This window comes from Papio anubis, chromosome 16 (assembly GCF_008728515.1).
Source record: "Papio anubis isolate 15944 chromosome 16, Panubis1.0, whole genome shotgun sequence".
Taxonomy (NCBI): Eukaryota; Metazoa; Chordata; class Mammalia; order Primates; family Cercopithecidae; genus Papio; species Papio anubis.
This window is the reverse complement of record NC_044991.1, coordinates 68,225,962-68,231,961: the sequence shown is the minus strand read 5'-3', so window position 1 is coordinate 68,231,961 and position 6,000 is coordinate 68,225,962.

The following is a 6,000-nucleotide window of genomic DNA, read 5'->3' as shown; positions in this document are numbered from 1 at the left end:
ATACTCACACCTGTAGAAGCAATCTATACTGATTGTGGACTGTTCCAATGCTACATAAAGACCTAAAGCAGAGAGTTAAAGTTCTAAGTAAACTTGCTTCAAAAGAGTTGCCCACTGTTTATCTGAGGCATGTCCTTCCAGAATTTTCCTAAGCCTTGTACCTTTTTTTTTTTTTTCTTTTTGAGACGTTGCCCAGGCTGGAGTGTAGTGGCGCAATCTCTGCCTCCCGGGTTCACGCCATTCTCCTGCCTCAGTCTCCTGAGTAGCTAGGACTACAGGCGCCTACCACCATGCCTGGCTAATTTTTTGTATTTTTAGTAGAGATGGGGTTTCACCGTATTAGCCAGGATGGTCTCAATCTCCTGACCTCGTGATCCACCCGCCCCGGCCTCCCAAAGTGCTGGGATTACAGGCATGAGCCACCGTGCCCAGCCTATCTTTTTTTCTTTTTTTGAGACAGGGTCTCACTCTGTTACCCAGGCTGGAGTGCAGTGGCATGTGATCTTGGCCCACTGCAACCTCTGCTTTCTGGGCTCAAGCAATCCTAGCACCTCAGCCTCCTGAATAGCTGGGACCACAGGTGCACGCCACTATACCTGGCCGTTTTTTTTTTTTTTTTTTTTGGTAGAGGCAGAGTTTTGCCATGTTGCCCAGGGTGATGTTGAACTGCTGGGCCTAAGTGATCTGCCCGCCTCGACCTCCCAAAGTGCTGGGATTACAGGCGTGGGCCACCATACCCGGCCTCTATGCCTATGCCTCATTTTTAAGTGTCACTGTGTACCCTAGTTGGTGTTAGACACTGCAGGTCCCCGAAGAAGTAGAGATTACTGTCTGTACCTTAGGGACAGGCACAGTTGGGGCGGGACCCAGAATTCACGGAACACTTAATCAGCAATTAAAACGTCCACAGTACCAGTGACTCACTCGCTCAATACGTACTTAACATCTGTGGTTCAGAGACCCGGAAATGACAAATCAAGGTCCTACTTGGCTTCAGAGTGAGCCCCAAGATTGAATCAGCAAGGAAACCCTTTGGTATATTTGCTCCCTGTTTATGGGCCTGTCAACCAAGCCTCAGTGGGAGGGCAGGACGGGTGATGTGTCCTCGCTGCCCAGAAAATTGCACTTTCCTGCCTCATTTATTGTATGTAGAGAACTGAACTGAGGAGCCCGACAGGCTGGGCTTGCCACAGGTGGCTTCTGGGACCTTGGGTGACTCACTCCCTTCTCTGAGCATCAGGTTTCTCATTTGAAGCATGGGGAGGATCCTCCTGCCTTGAAAGGCACATTTTTCATTCATTCATTCATTTGTAAAAGATGGTATTTCATGAGTGTGGAGGGATGACTCAATAAACATAGCCATCTAGGGGGGAAAAAAGAATTGGGTCATTTGGTAGATTGTATTACTGTTCAGCAAATATTTACTTTCCCCAGCCCCCACCACTATGGGAGGAATATACTTCCTCACCCTGTTGATATTGCACTTGGCCATGTGACTTGCTTTGGCCATGAGAATATGTGTGGAAGTCACAGAGGCCAGGCCCAAGGCACAAAGTGTTTCCATTCACCCCTTTGAGCAACCGTCCTCGGTCATGAGAACCACAAGTCCCAGACAGTGGAAGCTCCTTCAGCCTGGACTCCAAATGAGAAGATGTACGAGACAGTCACCTACTCACCCTACAGCCTGGAGCCCAGCCCAGCCAGCCCCAGAAAGCCCAGCAGAGCCCCAGCTTGACCCACAGATCCCTGGGCGAGAAGTGAATGTTTACTGTTGTAAGCACCAGGCTTCTGGAAGTTGTCTTTTATGCATCATTATCACAGCAAAATCTGACCAATGTGGATCCCTGGCTTACTCCTTATATTGAGTTTAGCTTGGGTCTTGAGCGAGGATTTTCTTTTTTTATTATTATTATTATCTTCGATACAGAGTCTCACTCTGTCGCCCAAGCTGAAATGCAATGGTGTGATCTCAGCTCAGTGCAACCTCTGCTTCCCTGGTTCAAGCAATTCTCCTGCCTCAGCCTCCCAAGTAGCTGGGATCACAGGCGCCCGCCACCACACCTGGCTAATTTTTGTATTTTTAGTAGAGATGGGGTTTCACCATGTTTGCCAAGCTGGTCTAGAACTCCTGGCCTCAGGTGATCCACCCACCTCAGCCTCCCAAAGTGCTGGGATTACAGGTGTGAGCCACCGCGCCCGGCCAAGCAAGGATTTTCTCATTAGATGATATTTGACCTGAGATCTGCATGTTTAGGGGGAGCTAGTCACGTGGCCATCTAGGGGAGAAATGTGCCAGGCAACAGGAATAGCAATGCCGTGGTCCTGAGGCTGGAGGAAACTTGGCCTGTTCAGGAAAAGAAAGAAGGCCAGTGTGAAAGAAGTAAGGGTTGTTTGGTAACTGAGAGGGAGACAGTCTGAGCTCTAGACTCATATATTCAATACGGCACTTCAGGCTGGGCATGGTGGCTCACACCTGTAATTATTTTATTTTTAATTGACACATAATGATTGTATTTATGGGGTACAATGTGATGTTTCAATACATATATACACTATGATGATCAAATCAAGGTAATTAGAAAATCCATCACCTCAAACATTTATCGCTTCTTTGTGGCGAGAACATTTCAAATCCTCTTTTCTGCTATTTTGAGATGTACGTTATTCTTAACTATAGTCACCCTATTGTGCAATAGAACACCAGAACTTATTTCTTCTACCTAACTGTAACGTGGTACCTATTGGCCAACCTCTCCTCCTCCTCCCTCTGCCAACCCCTCCCTAGCCTCTAGTAACCACTATTTTACCCTCTAGTAACCACTATTTTACCCTCTACTTCTATGAGACTTAAAACAAAAAAAATTTTTTTTTGTTTTAAGACTGGAGTGCAGTGGTGCGATTACAGCTCACTGCAGCCTTGAACTCCTGGGTTCAAATGATCCTCCTGCCTCAGCCTCCTGAGTAGCTGAGAACCTCAGGAATGTACCATCTCACCTAGAATTTTTTTTTTTTTGAGTCAGAGTCTTGCTCTGTTGCCCAGGCTGGAGTGCAATGGTGCAATCTCAGCTTACTGCAACCTCCACCTCCTGGGTTCAAGCAACTCTCCTGCCTTAGCCTCCTAAGTAGCTGGGATTACAGGTGCCTGCCACCATGCCTGGCTAATTTTTTTTTGTATTTATAGTAGAGATGGGGTTTCACCATATTGGTCAGGCTGGTCCCGAACTCCTGATCTCGTGATCCCCGCACCCAGCCTCCCAGAGTGCTGGAATTACAGGTGTGAGCCAACGCGCCTGGTCCACCCAGAAAAAATTTTAACTTTTTTTGTAGAGATGGAGTCTTGGTATGTTGCTCAGGCTGGTCTTGAACTCCTGGACTCAAGCAATCCTCCTTTCTTGGCCTCCCAAAGTGTTGGGATTACAGGCTTGAGCCACTGTGCCAAGTGGAGATCAATTTTTTTAGGTTCCACAGATAAGTAAGAACATACAGTTTGTTTTTCTGTGTCTGGCTTATTTCATGTAACATAAAGTCACCAGATTCATCCAGGTAGTCGCAAATGAACAGGATTTAGTTTTTTTTTATGGCTGAATAGTATTCCATCGTTTAGCATGCACTGCATTGTCTTCATCCATTCGTTCGTTGATGGACACTTAGATTGATTCCATACACTGGCTATTGTGAATAACGCTGCAATAAATATGGGAGCACAGATACCTCTTTGACATGCTGATTTCCTTTCCTTTCCTTTCCTTTATTTTATTTTATTTTCGAGACAGAGTCTCACTTTGTTGTCTAGTGTACATGGTGAAAGGTAGGGGTCTGGTTTCATATTTTTGCATACAGATACCCAATTTTCCTGGCACCATATATTGATGAGACTGTCCTTTCCCCCATGTGTGTTTTTTGCACCTTTGTTGAAAAATGAGTTGGCTGTAGTTGCAGGGATTAATTTCTGATCTCTCTATTATGTTCCATTGGTCTATAAATCTGTTTCTAGGTAGTTTGAAGTACTAGCCAATGTATTTCTTTTTTGGTATAATGCCTTTTATCTTATCACATTTCTCTGGTTCCTTTGGCATTGGAGGTTGTTTTTATAGCAGAAGTGCAGAAAGAAAAGAATGAAAATAAACGAATATTAGCTTTTTTTCTTTTTCAGTATGGGAAATTTTAAGCATTTACAAAAGTAAAGAGAATAATGTAATGAACCTTTACATACTCATCACCCGGCTTAAAGTGATCAACTTATGGATAAACTTCTTTAATTATATGCCCATCTACCCTCTCCTTTATGAGATAGTTTCTGTGCAGATCTCAAACATCGTATCATTTCATCTGCAAACATTTCTCCATGTCTCTCTAAAAAAGGAACTTTAACCATGTAGCCACAATTATTATTATTACACCTAAAAAACCAACAACAAATTCTTAATATCATGCAATATCCAGTCCATGTTTAAATATACTGAATTGGCTGGGCACGGTGGCTCAAGACTGTAATCCCAGCACTTTGGGAAGCTGAGGCGGGTGGATCACTCAAGGTCAGAAGTTTGAGACCAACCTGGCCAATATGGTGAAACCCTGCCTCTACTAAAAATACAGAAATTAACTGGGCATGGTGGGATGTGCCCGTGATCCCAGCTACACGGCAGGCAGAGGTTGCAGTGAGCCGAGATGGCACCACTGCACTCCAGTCTGGGCAACAGAGGGAGACTCCGTCTCAAACCAAAACAAAACACTAAACAACAAATTCTTAATAGCATCCAACATCCAGTCCATGTTTAACTATACTCAATTGGCCAGGCACAGTGGCTCATGCCTGTAATCCCAGCACTTTGGGAGGCTGAGGTGGGCAGATCACTTGAGGTCAGGAGTTTGAGACCAGCCTGGCCAATATGGCAAAACCACATCACCACTAAAAATACAAAAATTAGCCAGGCATGGTGGTGCACACCTGTAATCCCAGCTAATCACTTGAACCCAGGAGCAGAGATTGCAGTGAGCTGAGATGGTGCCACTGCACTCCAGCCTGGACAACAGAACTAGACTGTCTCAAAAAAAAAAAAAAATGTGTATATATATGTGTGTGTGTGTGTGTGTATATATGTGTGTGTGTGTGTATATATATATATGTGTGTATATATATATATATACACCCAATTGTTGCATAATTTAAAAAACATATTGTATTCATTTGAATCAAGATCCAAACAAAGTCCACACAATCCACTGATTGGTAATAATTAAGTATCTTTTATCCTTTAGGCTCTCCCTTTCTCTCTTTTTTAAGTGTGGAAGGTGGAATAAGCAGGATTGGAGAGATTTTCCCTTGCTCTGTCTTCAGTTTGTTTATTGAAGAAATAAGGGGCTGGGCGGGGTGGCTCATGTTTGTAATCCCAGCATTTTAGGCGGCTGAGGCTGGTGGATCACTTGAGGTCAGGAGTTCAAGACCAGATTGGCCAACACGGTGAAAACCCATTACTTCCAAAACAACAACAACAACAACAACAACAACAACAACAAACCCACCACCACCACCAACAATAAACCCCCCCAAAACAACAAACAACAACAACAACAACAAAATTAGCCAGGTGTGGTGGCACATGCCTGTAGTCCTTGAGAGGCTGAGGCAGGAGAATCACTTGAACCTGGGGGGTGGAGGTTGTAATATATATATATATAGTATTTGTCTTGTAGAGTCTTCTACCTTCTGGTTTGTGGATTGCATCCCGGTGGTGTCATCTAACACATGAGCCCCCAATCCCTTGTACTGGTCCTCGGCCTGATTCCTAACAGGCCGCACAGTGGGAGGTGAGTGGTGGGCCACTGAATGAAGCTTCATCCATATTTACAGCTGCTCCCCATCGCTCGCATTACCACCTGATCTCTGCCTCCTGTCAGATCAGCAGCAGCATTCGATTCTCGCAGGAGTGCGAACTCTTGTGAACTGCGCATGGGAGTGATCCAGGTTGCGAGCTTCTTCTGTAGCCCAGGCTGGAGTGC